The sequence below is a fragment of the Erpetoichthys calabaricus genome, chromosome 3 (assembly GCF_900747795.2).
Source record: "Erpetoichthys calabaricus chromosome 3, fErpCal1.3, whole genome shotgun sequence".
In the NCBI taxonomy this organism is placed as follows: domain Eukaryota; kingdom Metazoa; phylum Chordata; class Cladistia; order Polypteriformes; family Polypteridae; genus Erpetoichthys; species Erpetoichthys calabaricus.
In genome coordinates this window covers 298,613,181-298,630,394 of record NC_041396.2, presented here as the reverse complement: position 1 = coordinate 298,630,394, position 17,214 = coordinate 298,613,181, and positions in this window count along the sequence as shown.

Here is a 17,214-nt window from a genome sequence, read left to right as displayed (position 1 = left end):
TTTTTTTTTGTTGTTCTTTTTTTCATTATTGTTCATTGTTTTACATTATTTTTATATAATCATGTTCATTTGATACTTGTTTAATTATATACAGTATCTTTTATTTTAGTACGTTTATAGTTATTATTTGGTATCTATGACTGTCTTGCAATACGCTCACGTTCCTTCAATCTTGTGGGTGGATTCCCCGATGGGCGGGGCCACATGTCTGTCACCGTTAAAGCACCGCCCCCATCTCTATAAAGGCAGGCTGGGAATTGAAGTCCGGAGCAGTTTTTTTGGTGCTTGATTGTTATTTTTTATTTGCTCACTTCTCTGACGCCTTTATCCAAAGTGACTTACAAAGTTTGAATAGAATTGGCCACATTCTTCACCATTTCTCATATATTTACATTTTATTACTGAACTCACATTTAGAGGCAATTCTACGAGAGACGTTCAAAAAATTTCTGCACTTTTTTTAAACTTGATTTATTAAGAATTTCAAACACAAATGACATCACTTTTCTACATAGTCACCTTCGTTTGCGTTGCAATTTTCCCAGCGTCATACCAACATTTTAATACCCAATTGCTCCTCCTCCCGTCTTCACCGTTTCCAACGAAAATATAAAAGTGCGGAAACTTTTTGAACATCCCCCGTATTTTTAGGGACTCTACTTCTGTTAATGTAAGTGTGCATTATTTATTTGTTGCTTACTGTGCATTTATTATTCTGCTTCTCTAGTTTTAATTCGTTTTTTTTTTTTCGCTTCTTTGGCATTTTGTAAAGCACTTTCAGCTCCATCCATCCATCCATCCATCCATCCATTTTCCAACCCGCTGAATCCGAACACAGGGTCACGGGGGTCTGCTGGAGCCAATCCAAGCCAACACAGGGCACAAGGCAGGAACCAATCCCGGGCAGGGTGCCAACCTACTGCAGGTGTATGAAAATGTGCCATAGAAATAAACATTCTTCATTTTTTGCTTTTTCCAGTCGCAGCACAGGCAAGTGAAATGTCTCGCTCAGGGTCACACAGTGTCAGTAACGGGATTTGAACCCTCAGCCTCAGAGGTCCACAGCAGGACCCCCTGCACCTTGGTCTTTAAGGTAGGAGCTTTGCTCTTCTTTTTAATTCAGATCATTGTCTTTCTACCTTTTTTAACTCGGAATGTGGCTTCTCTTACTGATTGTGCTTTGCAGAATGCTGTTTGCGTTGGGGGCGGCACGGCGGCGCAGTGGTAGGTAGTGCCTCGCAGTTAGGAGACCCGGGTTCACTTCCTGGGTCCTCCCTGCGTGGAGTTTGCATGTTCTCCCCGTGTCTGCGTGGGTTTCCTCCCACAGTCCAAAGCCAAGCAGGTTAAGTGCATTGGCAATTCTAAATTGTGTGCTTGGTGTGTGTGTGTTGGTGTGTGCGCCCTGCCTGGGGTTTGTTTCCTGCCCTGTGCCCTGGGATTGGCTCCATCAGACCCCCGTGACCCAGTAGTTAGGATATAGCGGGTTGGATAATGGATGGATGTTTGCTGTGGATTGCCTTTGGCCACTCCATGTTTGCTCCTTTGAACGTTTTGGTCCATTTGTCACTTATTTGTTGAGCTAATAGCTCAGCTGTCCCAACATCTCAACCTGAACCTTCCAGAAAGTTCTCCAGGTTTCTGCTTGGACTCCATTTCTTGGTATTTTATGTCAGACTCCCACAACTGTTTGACTAATTAAGGCAGTGCTTCTGGGCTTCCATCTTGACTGCACTTCTCATAACCAAGTCTTAGCCAGGATCTCATCGGAAAGTAAGAACATAATACATGTGACCAAAGAGAGGAGGCCATTTACCTCATCTGTCACTCGTGTGTCCCAATATCACATGGAGACACGTCACAGAGTCTGGCAAGGCTTCTGTTCCAATGACACAGCCCGGTAGTTTCACGTCACCTCTTAATCGCTGTTTGGGGTTCAGCCCCTTCTGTCAGTCCTCTTTGTTCACACCTCTCAGTCTTTGAATCAGCCTAGTTGCCTATCTCTGGACTTTTCTAGTGCTGCTATGTCTTTTTTGTAATATGGAGACCAAAACTGCACACAGTACATTATAAAAGTTAAGCTGCACATCCCTGGACTTGTGCTTCACAAATCAGGACGCTATAAAACCTCACATCCCACTAGTGCTCCACTGTCTTGATTTAGGTAGAGTTGAGTCGTCTGTGGTTCCCAGATCCTTCTCCTAAGGGCCACTTTCAAGTTTCAGACCACCCATTCTGTATTCAAATCTAATATTTTTTACTTACTACAGTACATGAAATTGTAGTACATTTGCTGACATTAAAGTTGATGTCACATTGTGCAACTTTATGTCATGGGATCTCCCGATTGCTGTCACTGATCTGGTCGCTGCTCCATGTCAAGTGACACGACTGAAAACAGCAGCACAGGTCATATTTACTGACCAAGTACTGACCTTTCAGATTAGTCCTGCTCGCTTCATTTCTAACAACCAACAGAGTGCTGCAGCAACTTCAGCTGCCATCTCTGCCCTTGAATTCTTCTGTCCATTAATTTATGGGATGTAAAATACAAAACTTCATACAGACGTCAAAAGTTCTCTAATTTAACATGGCCTTAAAAGTTGCCTGCCATAAATCTGCTCAAGACTGTGGGCTGTGCAAGACTCTCAAAGGATCTGAGATGATCTGCCAGTCCACCAGTCTTGGATTCATCTGCCAATGTAACCAGCCTGTTGTTTATATTCCTATCAGACCATTCATTGACTGTACAGCTTCAGCACTGACCCCTAGTGGGCACCACTCTTAACTACAACTAAGTTTAACCCTGACTCTCATTTAATCCTTTGCTTCCTGTCTGTGCCTTGGCCAAAGTGGTCCCCTCCGGCATATCATGTCTTGAATTCCCACTTCTTTTAGTTTGACAGAAAGACTCTGTTACTAATAATAGAGACAATAATAATGTCTACAATGGCTCTTAAAACAGTAACGTTATCTGTGTTGGTACTGCTGAGTCTGTGTAATGATGTGCTCAACGGGGGGAGATCATTAACACAGATACTGTAGATAGATAGATAGATAGATAGATAGATAGATAGATAGATAGATAGATAGATAGATAGATAGATAGATAGATAGATAGATATGAAAGGCACTATATAATAGTTAGATAGATAGATAGATAGATAGATAGATAGATAGATAGATAGATAGATAGATAGATAGATAGATAGATAGATAGATAGATAGATAGATAGATATGAAAGGCACTATATAAAAGATAGATAGTGTGAAGGACAGCCGGGTCCCATGCCCGGCAGGGACGCCCCTACTGTATCTGTTCCGGGGGAGCTACCATGGACAGCTCAATACCTCCCCCGGGACGCTTGGTGGCAGCCTCCCTGGCAGACGATGATTCCCCAACCTGGCGCATGGCTCCATGGGAGATGGAGTCCTCCACAGCCTGGTTGGGGGCTCGGATGGCCACCAGGGGGAGCTGCATGGAGTCTGCAGCCCGGCTGGTCAAATCTTCAGCCCCACCCGGAAATGCAATTAAGGCCAGGTGATCAAGCACCTGGAATGCTTCCGGGTGGGGTATAAAAAAGGCCAGCCACCACTCGAGAGAGCCAGAGTCGGGAGGAGGAGGACTAAGCCTGAGGAGGAGTGGTGCTGCTGCCAGAAGGATCGTTGCTGTGGTTATAATTGTGCTTGTGTGGGACTGTGTATTGCCTGTGGGTCACGGGGAAGACGTGCGCCCACGGGTGAAGAAAATAAAACGTTTGTGTTTTAAGACATATGGTATCTGTCTGTCTGTGCCTGGGGCCTGGTCTTTTACAATAGATAGATAGATAGATAGATAGATAGATAGATAGATAGATAGATAGATAGATAGATAGATAGAAAGGTACTATATAATAGATAGATAGAAAGGCACTATATAATTAACAGATAGATAGATAGATAGATAGATAGATAGATAGATAGATAGATAGATAGATAGATAGATAGATAGATAGATAGATAGATAGATAGATAGACAGCAGAACTTGAAATAAATACACACACACACACACACCCCTATGGTCTGACCTCACACCAGAAACACTAAACAGATAGATAACATCTGACTTGGCAGTTCCAGTCCCAGTAAGGCGCTATACATACATATTGCTGTTGGTATAAAGGACCCCCAGTCACATTTCTTGACACATCTCTGCTGAATACAGTATAATACAATACAATTTATTTTTGTGTAGCCCAGAATCACACAAGGAGGGCTGCAATGAGCTTTATCAGGCTCAGCCTTTTGACAAAAAAAAAAAAAAACACTTGTAGGGAAAACATTGGAAGACAGCTCGGGAAGGGCAGTTCAAAGACAGACCCTCTTTCCAGGTAGGTTGGGTGTGCAGTGGGTGTCAAAAAAAATGGGATCAATTCAACACAATTCACAGAACAGAACACAAGTCATCCTCAATAAATTACAATAGTGCAGTAGAAATATTACAAGTACAGAGCAGAATTCAACAGTAGATGATATCCCATAATAGGATTCTGATTTGTTCAGAAAGTCCTGGAGACCTCGGCCATCAAGCTGCCTCCCCCTACTGGCCATTCCACAGCTGAGTCAGTGGTGGTCCAGCCCATCAGATGAATGGACCCCTCTACCCGACGATTCCAGTGCTCCTCCGTTAGAGATGATAGATAGGCTGACAGTCCTCAGTGTTGTGGTGTCACAGAGAGGACGTTCAGTGTCACACACGTGTGCCTGATGATTTCAGGGCTTGTTGACTTGTAGTTCCACCCCGAGCCAAGTGATGGCACTGCCTTGTAACAGCTCTGCTCTGCTCTCCTCTCCTCTCTTCTCCTTCTCTCTGTATCTCCAGATACCAACATTTCATCCTCTACGATCTCCAGAGGGTCCAGAGTGTGTCCCATAACCGAGCCGGTCCTTTTAATTAGCTTGTTGATTCGGTGGAGGCCTCTCTGAACGTAACATTGCTAGCCTATCATGCACCGAGGGCCACATTAAGGCCAAGTGGCGCCCTAAGCACGGCCCGACAGCGGAGTCCCCTCAACCCTTCAAGTGCTTAACTGAAGAGATGGCATAATATGTTACAAGAATAAAATTAAGATCTTAAGGATCTATGATGCAAATCGGCTAATGAATTAAATGGTAGCCAGAGCCAGCCATCTGTGTTTGCACCCGACGGAAGTGGAACTCTTAGGCCACGAGATGAGATGGCAACAAAAACTGGCATCTGATGACCCCTTCAAACCATATGTTTAGGTTTTAGTCACTCGCCTTGCCAAAGTAAACCTTTTCAATCAGTTCAGAATAAAGTCTAACGCAGTCAGGTCAGGTTGGGGAGCCTGCACTGGTACAGCACATTGCCAAAACCCACCATTTCATGAAACAGCTCGGGACCATCAGGGCAGACACATGGTCCAGTTCCACCTTCCAGAAATGGCCCTCTATCTGCCACAGCCAGGTATTACATGGGTGTCCCCTTCTCCTGGTCCAGCCACTCAGGTCCTCAACAATGAGCCGGACCACCCTCGGGTAATTGCGCCACATGGCCATAGTGCCATAACTGATGCTCCTTCACAATGCAGGTTGTCACACACGCGTGTTCAGGCGACAACTAAAGGGCCTGAGTACATGTAATTCCACGCCAGACCTGGGGGTGGCGAAGTGCACTACAGTAATCCCTGGCTACTTCGCGGTTCACTTTTTGCGGATTCACGACTTCGCGGATTTTATATGTAAGCATATCTAAATATATAACGCGGAATTTTCGCTGCTTCGCGGGTTTCTGCGGACAATGGGTCTTTTTACTTCTGGTACTTGCTTCCTCAGTTGGTTTGCCCAGTTGATTTCATACAAGAGATGCTACTGGCGGATGGCTGAGAAGCTACCCAATCAGAGCACGCAGTTAAGTTCCTGTGTGCTGCTGATTGGCTCAGCTACGGAGTGCTGCATTAACCAGGAATTCTCATCTCACTCATTCAGCATTAACGTGCTCTTGCTACTGCATTCAGGGGATTATCACCTTCATCGTCATCATTTTTACTGCACAGCATATTCATCACCATCATCACGTCATATATAGCTACGTGTACTTCGCTATACAGTAAGTGTAAACTTATCTACCGATTTCATATTGCTTAGCAGTTGTCCCTGTTATTAATACAGTAAAGGGTGGGTTGTAAACAATACAGGGAGGGTTTAAAAACATCCAAATACACGTTAAATAATTAAATAAATATGGTGTCCCTACTTCGCGGAAATTCAGTCTTGGAACCTATCTCCCGCGATAAGTGAGGGATTACTGTAATTCTCTCTCTCGATCTCTTACATACCATTCTAGGGAAATCCCGGCCAGCTCTGGGGCAGCCAACGACGTCACTTCCGATTCCGGAAGTCCTGATGACATCACTTCCTCCACTGGCCTTTAAAGCCACCATCTTGCTTCCAGTTGATCAGTTCTGTTTTGGACTCAGTTGTGTGAACATGTCTATTATTTTGACGCAATTTTGCAGTCGGGAAAAATTGTACGGGTGGCTCCCCCAAACCTTTTCCATGTCTTATGGTCGTTTTTGTGACAAGGTCATGTGCCTCATTCAGGACTCCATGGACAACACAAAGTCAAACCAAAGATTCTCTGAAGAGACACACGTGAAGGAGTCCAGTCTTCATCTCAGGTCACTGGAGAGCATCCATGTCTCACAAACAGGAAGAATCAGGACTCTAAAGACTTGGACCTTTGTCCTTTTGTAGATATCGGGAGCTCCACACAGCCCTTTACAACAACTTCATGACCACCCCCATGCTCTCCCAACCTGTCTATTGTCTTCATAGGAAGAGTCACCAGAGTCATGAATGTCTCTGCCAAGGTAAGTAAACCCCTAGATGGACACACTGCTGATGGAGTCTGGAATGAGGCACATTAATTAGCAGCAAAAATGGGTCACCAATTAAGAAAAGGGTTAGAATGAAAACCTGCAAGCACTGCGGCCCTCCAGGACCGGAATTTGAGACCACTGCTCTAGCGCGACCCTTTATTCATTTAAAACATAAAACCTTAACTCTTGAAAATGTTAATCCGCACACAAGGCCTGGAGTTTACAACGTGACGTTGTTAAGGAGGGAAACATTTTGGATTTTGGATTTATAGACTCGACACCAGTAGCTCCCGCTTGCGTTATGTTTACCTCCCAAAAAAACGACCCCCAATTGTTTTTTTTTTATTTCAATCTGAGTATAGGTTATTACATGTAAATACCAAACCGTCAGCATCAATATGGAAGGAGAGGTCTCTCGAGTCTCCACTGCTGCTCTTCTGCAGATTGAAGGCACGTCCTTAAATGTTCTAAAAAAATTTTTATAAGAAGACAGAGATTTATTTATTTACTTATTCTTTTAACATGAGGGGGTAAAATGTCAGTGCCTGACCTGCACGATCGACATGCGCTCCTGCTGTTACTGTATAGCAGCGCAAGGCTCAGTGACTTCCACATTTCTTCAGTCACGAACATTGGCAGTTGCTGCACTGGAGCTAACGAGTTTCTTGTCTTTCCACTTGAAAGTCTTATTTTATTTTATTTTTTGTCACATATCTACTCACACCACACTGAAGCTTCACAGGACTGAAGTCACCAAGCTTACAGTGGGTACGGAAAGTATTCAGACCCCCTTCAATTTTTCACTCTTTGTCATATTGCAGCCATTTGCTAAAATCATTTAAATTAATTTTTTCCTCATTAATGTACACACAGTACCCCATATTGACAGACAAAAAAAAGAATTTTTGAAATTGTTGCAGATTTATTAAAAAAGAAAAACTGAAATATCACCTGGTCCTAAGTATTCAGACCCTTTGCTCAGTATTTAGTAGAAGCACCCTTTTGAACTAATACAGCCATGAGTCTTCTTGGGAAAGATGCAACAAGTTTTCCACACCTGGATTTGGGGATCCTCTGCCATTCCTCCTTGCAGATCCTCTCCAGTTCTGTCAGGTTGGATGGTAAACGTTGGTGGACAGCCATGTTTAGGTCTCTCCAGAGATGCTCAATTGGGTTTAAGTCAGGGCTCTGGCTGGGCCATTCAAGAACAGTCACAGAGTTGTTGTGAAGCCACTCCTTCGTTATTTTAGCTGTGTGCTTAGGGTCATTGTCTTGTTGGAAGGTAAACCTTCGGCCCAGTCTGAGGTCCTTAGCACTCTGGAGAAGGTTTTTGTCCAGGATATCCCTGTACTTGGCCGCATTCATCTTTCCCTCGATAGCAACCAGTCGTCCTGTCCCTGCAGCTGAAAAACACCCCCACAGCATGATGCTGCCACCGCCATGCTTCACTGTGGGGACTGTATTGGACAAGTAATGAGCAGTGCCTGGTTGTCTCCACACATACCGCTTAGAATTAAGGCCAAAAAGTTCTATCTTGGTCTCATCAGACCAGAGAATCTTATTTCTCACCATCTCAGAGTCCTTCAGGTGTCTTTTAGCAAACTCCATGCGGGCTGTCATGTGTCTTGCACTGAGAAGAGGCTTCCGACAGGCCACTCTGTCATAAAGCCCAGACTGGTGGAGGGCTGCAGTGATGGTTGACTTTCTACAACTTTCTCCCATCTCCTGACTGCATCTCTGGAGCTCAGCCAAAGTGATCTTTGGGTTCTTCTTTACCTCTCTCATCAAGGCTCTTCTCCCCCGGTAGCTCAGCTTGGCCGGACGGCCAGCTCTAGGAAGGGTTCTGGTCGTCCCAAACGTCTTCCATTTAAGGATTATGGAGGCCACTGTGCTCTTGGGAACCTTAAGTGCAGCAGAAATTATTTTGTAACCTTGGCCAGATCTGTGCCTTGCCACAATTCTGTCTCTGAGCTCTTCAGGCAGTTCCTTTGACCTCATGATTCTCATTTGCTCTGACATGCATTGTGAGCTGTAAGGTCTTATATAGACAGGTGTGTGGCTTTCCTAATCAAGTCCAGTCAGTATAATCAAACACAGCTGGACTCAAATGAAGGTGATCTCAAGGATGATCAGAAGAAATGGAAAGCACCGGAGTTAAATATATGAGTGTCACAGCAAAGGGTCTGAATACTTAGGACCATGTGATATTTCAGTTTTTCTTTTTTAATAAATCTGCAACAATTTCAAAAATTATTTTTTTTGTCTGTCAATATGGGGTACTGTGTGTACATTAATGAGGAAAAAAATAATTTAAATGATTTTAGCAAATGACTGTAATATGACAAAGAGTGAAAATATATATATATACTAGCCATACCAGTGGCTCTGCCCACATTTTAGTCAAACTGGACAGTGAGGAGGCTCCGCCCCTGCCCAGCTCCCCACTCCTGACATCACGCTTCCCCCTCCCCTCGGCCCACTGCATTTGTCTCTGATTAATACAAATATATCACTCCTGCAAGTGAACTCTGATTTTAAGTGCGATAAGAGAAGTCGCAAAATCAACCAGAATGTTCAAGCAAATTCCAGAAAAAAAACTCGATCTAAATCCGTTAAGTAGTTCTGTCGTGAAAAGCGGACAGACAGACATACTGGCAGACTTTGGATTTTAAATGCGGTATACAGAGAGACTAGCCGTCCCTTGAGGCTCCGCCCACAGGGCAGTGAAACGGGTGTGGCAGTTGGCTGGGTGTTATGCCCAGCTGGGATGTCTGGAAGGACTGGGAGAGTTGACTATGCCACCCCACAAGAGGGCAGCCGCAATGGTCTGTATAGGGGCCACAGGAACCGAGCATGGAAGCTCAACCCCTTTGGGGTCTGTGGCCACCACAAGGGGGCGCCTGGAGGATTGAGGAGCCCTGGATGTGGCGGAAGTGCTGCCGGAAGGAATACCAGGGACACCCGGAGTGCTTCCGGGTGCTCATGTGGCACTTTTGCCAAACCAGGAAGTGCCACAGGAAGATCGTCAGAGGGCACCTGGAGCACATCCGGGTGGATATAAAAGAGGCCGCCTTTCTCCAGTCGTGGGACGGAGTCGGAAGGAAGAGGACAAAGCTCGGGAAAGAGGAACAGAGGCGGTGAAGAAAGGAAAGTCCATTGGAAGGCCTGGACTTTAAGAATGTTTGGTGCAGGGGCAGTGTGTGCTGTGCGGGACAAAACTGTAGATAAATACGTGTGTGTGTGTGTTGGATCTATCAGTGTCTGCCTGTTTGTGTCCGGGCAGAATGTCCACACAGGACAAACTTTAAAGATCAATACACAAACAGGTATCGCTAGCTAGGTGGAGGCAAGGTGCACTCCAAAACGTGGCCAGAGGTAGAGCGACTCGAATGGAGGCTGGCACGTGACTGAGGAGGGCAGGGGGGCCTGGCACCCAACGCCTTAATAAATCTGCAACAATTTCAAAAATTCTTTTTTTTTTGTCTGTCAATATGGGGTGCTGTGTGTACATTAATGAGGAAAAAAATTAATTTAAATGATTTTAGCAAATGGCTGCAATATAACAAACAGTGAAAAATTGAAGGGGGTCTGAATACTTTCCGTACCCACTGTATCTCGGTAGTCCGGTCGTACAGCGCCGTACGTATCCGTCTCACTGTTCATATCAGCGTCTTATGATCATCGCCATCACTCGATTTATTTACCTTTAACATTTACTTATTTGGCTGGCGCCTTTATCCAGAAGCCTATTTACAGCCTTTGTGATACAATTGGTTACCTTTCTAATTTGGGGTTCCAATTCAGCTCATAGTTTTGTTTCAGTCCGTTCTAAAACCGGATTAGTTTATGTATTTGTGTGCTTTGGTCGAAGGGGTCCGCCCTATTCACGAATCCTGAAGAGTTACTATAAAGTGAGGAAACTACGGTGGCACTGTAACTACGAGGAGTGTTCGATTATAAACTGGAATTGTTACGCTCTGTTCTTAGAAATAGCGCAAGGCAGACCTGACTCATTGGACAAACACACACATATATGAACTTGTCGTTAGTAGTGATAGCTGTTCTTTCCCCCCTTCCTGTATCCGTTGTGCTCAACATGTCGGAGCAGGAGGTACACAGTAGTGGTGCACAGCGCATTATTATTCAGTTTTTGACAAATGACGGAGTCATTCCATCTCAGATTTATTCCAGACTTACAAAACTGTTTGGCGATGAGTGCCTCTCTCTCTCTCATTCTAGAGCAGGGGTGTCAAACTCCAGGGGCCTCATGTATAAACGGTGTGTACGCACAGAAATGTTGCATAAGAACGTTTCCACGTTTAAATCGCGATGTATAAAACCAACACTTGGCGTAAAGCCACACACATTTCCACGGTACCTGTCGTACGCAAGTTCTCCGTTCGGTTTTGCAGACTGGCGGCACCCAGCGTCAAAGCAGTGCTACTGTTCCTGTGTGGTTACCCTTTATTAGATCCACTTCCATGACGGCGACTCAAGTGCTCCTTGTAGAACTGTTTGTACTTGCAAGTTACCGTGAGGTAATTGTACTTATGATACAGTTATAATATTGCACATCCTGAGCCACTTTATAAAGCGCGTATTTACGTATGATGACGATATCATTTTTAAGATGAAATGCAGCAAAATATGTTTATTATATTATACAGATAAAACTTTAACTTTAACTACACGGTGCCGCAGCGCTAGCGAGCTTGAGCTCCATTCACGGTTTGTTCCTGCCTCGCGCTGTTTTCATGCCGTGGCTGGCGCGACACTGGAAGGATAGATGGATAGAAATAATTAAACATTACGAAGATATTTCAATGTTCCTTAAAAGTTTTGAAGAATCGGCGTTCTAAGCTTAGGGATGGCTTCACGTCTATTACAGAGCTGATTGTGTGGCGATTGGGGTATTTGGAGAAAGAAAACGAAGGACAGGAATTGGAGGTTAGTACGATTTGAAAGAGACAGTACTCGCTGTGATAAAGTGTTTCATTGAAGGTTGCGCATGGCGCAGGCAAGCATCTTGGCTGTATGACATGATCAATCACTGTGCCAACCGTGTTCCCGATGTTTAATATACAAGCTTTAACTCCTATCATCATGAAAATGATATCACGTATACGTCTCAGTATTTTAATTACTCAGAGAGCTGTAATATCACGAATGTAATGGATTCTGTGTGCTGTCGGAGGAAGAGCACGTAGTGATTCACACACATGGAGCACATAGAAGATCAAATACAAAACAAAGCATTTAACGTGTTACTGTAGTTATGATGGGATTTGAGAAACTAGTAAATTAAACGATTTTAAGATGAAGTTTATGATGTTCTACTTTAATGACAAAATAAACTACGTGATTAAAGTTGACATTTCGTGCTTTTTTCACACTGTGTGCCTTTTTTTCACTGTACCTTAATAAGCTTTCATGTGACACACAGACGGTGGGCTACGAGTCGCCTTTTCACGCCGACTTTGATATGTGACAACTTCTTTTTTTATTTCGGGCACTGTGCGACTTTGTGAACTTGAGCTTTCGAGTTTCTCCGACACACTCTGTCACTCGATCAGCTTCCTTTTGTTGCTTATATAACGGTTTAAACCAACAAATAGTACGTTTTTCTTTGCCTCCATTTGGTATTCGCCGAAATTCTTCTATTTTTCCTGGTACTTTTGCCATTGCCTTTTTACAGAAGGCTGAGCTTAAGGGTTATTTATATTGATTTGCATATTCAAAGAGGTGTAATTCTGGGAGGAGTTGGCAAGCGCGTGCACGAGCGTTATTTCCATGCTGAGCGGGATTTATGTAGCGAAAGAACGCGGAAGTTGGCGAACACACAGATTCCTGCATCTGGATTTTTCTGTGCATAAGCACATTTTGACTTTTGTGCTTACGTCATGTTATAGTGCGAATTCTACGCACGGCGTTATGCATGAGGTGGGCCGCAATGGCTGCAGCTTTTCATTCTAAGCTTTTCCTAATCAGTGAGTAGTTTTCACTGCTAATCAACTCCTTTTCCCTTCATTTCAATAGCCCTGTTTTTAAGGATTCAGTCCTCTGAATTGATTCATTTCTTCAATAAATGACAACCAAACAGAAATGAGACGTGAAACGAGCCAACAGATGACCAGCTAAAGTGGGATTTCAAACTCCACCGGGATTGGTTCCTGCCTTGTGCCCTGTGTTGGCTGGGATTGGCTCCAGCAGACCCCCGTGACCCTGTGTTCGGATTCAGCGGGTTGGAAAATGGATGGATGGATGGATGGATAGTCTTTTAATGAGAAGCTGATTCTTGCTGTTAATTAAGCCCGTTATTTAATGTTGCCGCTCTCATTCTGCCACAGCAGACATTCCAAATCTGTTGATTTTTCTGTTTTTTCTAAGAACACCAACAAAATGTTTCGATGACCTGAGAGATCAACCTTACTGAGACCTTCACCTTTATTTATGTTCAGATATTGTGTGATGGGCACAGGTGAGCTGGTCATACGGTGGCTTGTTTGATGTCTCATTATTGTTTGTCTACTAATTAAGGAAAGAGAGACAATTAAGGGGCCTGAGTGAAGTTAATTAAAACTAAAGCAAAAGAAGTTAATTAGCAGTAAAAACGGCTCACTAATGAAGAAGATGGTTAGAATGAAAACATGCAGTCACTGCGGCCCTCAAGGACCGGAGTTCGACACCAGTGCTCTAGAGCAGTGGTTCCCAAAGTAGGGGTCGTGAGATGATTTCCAAGAAATCAAATACTTTTTTTAAACTTTTTAGAAATTAATTAATCCACCCATCTCATTAGGTGAGGTGTTTTGTTGAAATTAAACGAATGAGTAAATAACAATTTTTTACAAAGTTATACGGTTGTTAGAGCGTTATGTTCTTTTTTGTTGTCATGCTCATGTTTGGATAGGATTTTTGTTGAAATTAAACAAATGAGTAAATTACTATTAAAAAAAAATTGGTTGTTAGACCACTGTGTTCTTTCGTGTTGTCATGCTCATGTTTGGATAGGCCTATTGGCGCATGTGCACCGTTGCGCGCAACATTTGTATATTTTAACCACTTCCGAGGATAGTGGGGGTCACGAGTCACTGGCACAGTTATTTTGGGGGTCGTGATCTGAAAAGTTTGGGAACCCCTGTTCTAGAGTGTATGATTGGCGCAAGTCATTCAGAGAGGGACTGTCATCTCTTCGGTCCACTTAACGAATTTTTAGGAGGGAAGAAATTCAAATCAAATGAGGAGGTTATTGACGCTGATCAAGAATGGGATAACATGCAGTCAAGAGACTTCTACTCTTTAGATAGATAGATAGATAGATAGATAGATAGATAGATAGATAGATAGATAGATAGATAGATAGATAGATAGATAGATAGATAGATAGATAGATAGATAGATAGATAGATAGATAGATAGATAGATACTTTATTAATCCCAATGGGAAATTCACATTTAATTAAAGAATGATAATAATACAGGTGAAAAAAACAGACAATAACTATGTATAATGTTAAATATTAACATTTACCCCCTCTGGTGGAATTAAAGAGTCGCATAGTTTGGGGGAGGAACGATCTCCTCAATCTGTCTGTGGAGCAGGACAGTGACAGCAGTCTGTCGCTGAAGCTGCTCTTCTGTCTGGAGATGACATTATTTAGTGGATGCAGTGGATTCTCCATAATTGATAGGAGCCTGCTGAGCGCCCTCGCTCTGCCACAGATGTTAAACTGTCCAGCTCCATGCCAACAATAGAGCCTGCCTTCCTCACCAGTTTGTCCAGGCGTGAGGCGTCTTTCCTCTTAATGCTGCCTCCCCAGCACACCACTGCGTAGAAGAGGGCGCTCGCACAACGCTGATGAACATCTGCAGCATCTTATTGCAGATGTTGAAGGAAGCCAGCCTTCTAAGGAAGTATAACGGCTTGTCCTTTCTTGCATAGCGCATCAGTATTGGCAGTCCAGTCTAATTTATCATCCAGCTGCACTCCCAGATATTTATAGGTCTGCACCATCTGCACACAGTCACCTTTGATGATCACTGGGTCTATGAGGGGTCTGGGCCTCCTAAAATCCACCACCAGCTCCTTGGTTTTGCTGGTGTTCAGGTGTAGGTGGTTTGAGTCGGACCATTTAACAAAGTCATTGATTAGGTCCCTATACTCCTCCTCCAGCCCATTCCTGATACAGCCCACGATAGCAGTGTCATCAGCGAACTTTTGCACATGGCAGGACTCCGAGTTGTATTGGAAGTCCGATGTATATAGGCTGAACAGGACCGGAGAAAGTACAGTCCCCTGTGGCGCTCCTGTGTTGCTGACCACAATGTCAGATGTGCAGTTCCCAAGACGCACATACTGAGGTCTGTCTTTAAGATAGTCCACGATCCATGCCACTAGGTATGAATCTAATCCCATCTCTGTCAGCTTGTCCCTAAGGAGCAGAGGTTGGATTGTGTTGAAGGCGCTAGAGAAGTCTAGAAACATAATTCTTACAGCACCACTGCCTCTGTCCAAGTGAGAGAGGGATCGGTGTAGCATATAGATGATGGCATCTTCCGCTCCCACCTTCTCCTGATATGCAAACTGCAGAGGGTCAAGGGCGTGTTGAACCTGTGGCCTAAGGTGGTGAAGCAGCAGCCTCTCCATGGTCTTCATCACATGTGATGTCAGAGCAACAGGCCGAAAGTCATTCAGCTCACTAGGACGTGATACCTTTGGGACTGGGGTGATACAAGATGTTTTCCAAAGCCTCGGGACTCTCCCCTGTTCCAGGCTCAGGTTGGAGATGCGCTGTAGAGGACCCCCCAGCTCGATGCACAGACCTTCAGCAGTCGTGGCGATACTCCATCTGGACCCGCTGCTTTGCTGGCACGAAGTCTCCTCAGCTCTCTGCTCACTGCGCTGTGTAATTATGGGTGGGGATGTCTTTCCTATGCTGGTATCAGCAGAAGGATGTGTGGAGGGTGCAATACTCCAAGGTGAGAGTGAGAGTGGGTTAGGGTGGTCAAACCTGTTAAAAAAGTTGTTCATTTGGTTTGCTCTCTTCACGTCTCTCTCAATGGTGGTACCCCGCTTCGAGCTGCAGCCAGTGATGATCTTCATCCCATCCCACACTTCCTTCATGCTGTTATTCTGCAACTTCTGCTCCAGCTTTCTCCTGTACTGCTCCTTCGCCGCCCTGAGCTGGACTCGGAGTTCCTTCTGCACGCGCTTGAGCTCATGCTGATCACCGTCTTTAAAAGCCCTTTTCTTCTGATTCAAAAGGCCCTTGATGTCACTTGTAATCCATGGCTTGTTGTTAGCATAGCAGCGTACAGTTCTTACTGGAACTACAATGTCCATACAGAAGTTGATGTAGTCAGTAGTGCAGTCAACAACCTCCTCAATGTTCTCATTATGAGATCCCTGCAGGATATCCCAGTCTGTAGTTCCAAAAAGTTCTCTCAGAGTATTCTCAGCCTCCGGGGTCCACTTCCTGGGATTTAGGAGCTTCCTGAGCACTGGAACAAGTGTATTGCAGTGTCAGGAGACTACACACAAAAATAGTATGCAAGTCTTTTCATTATATTCAATAAATAAAGCGTAGCTCATAAATTATTATTATTATAAATTCGTGTTTTTATTTGAACGCGCCTTGTAAAACGCATAGAAATATTCCGAATTTTTGTTGCAGCATGATACTACTACTATTATCCACTAGATGGCAGCAGAGTACTGATCTGAGCCTCATTCAGGCTTAACGCTGCAGCCAATGCTGTAGCAACCATAGACATAGAATTACTAGACGCCTCATGACCAGCAGCATCGTACGTCAACGTCGCCGCCATATTGCGAGTGGCACTGCTGTGGAGTGAAGTAATGAATAAAGATGCCTCACGTATGTGCTGCTTGGGATTGTGCAAACCGCTGTACGCTCCAAACCAGATCACAGGGATTACATTTCATAGGTAAAGCTGAACAATTGTTTTGGTTATATTTGGCCATTAGAAAATGCCATTTTATAATCTTAACTTTAGCTACGACAGGCTAAGCTAGCAAAGCTATGCATTTATTTATGCTCAAGTGAGCCTCCAAACAACGTTTTGGTTAAACGTATTTAGTCACTAACTATGTATTGTTGTTAGCTGTTAACATTTCTCAAACTTTGAAAGTTTCCCAAAGAAATCCACCCTCAGGATTAACCGCAGTGGTCAGGTAGCCCTTAGACGGAATTTTGAGAAAGCTGTCCTGTGATGTGTGCCGCTAGTTTGGTAACAGATGCTGTACCGGCTCATATGATCAAGCTACCACTCGCTCACATTAAAAAACAGAGGAGGTCTGATGATTCCTTCTGAGGT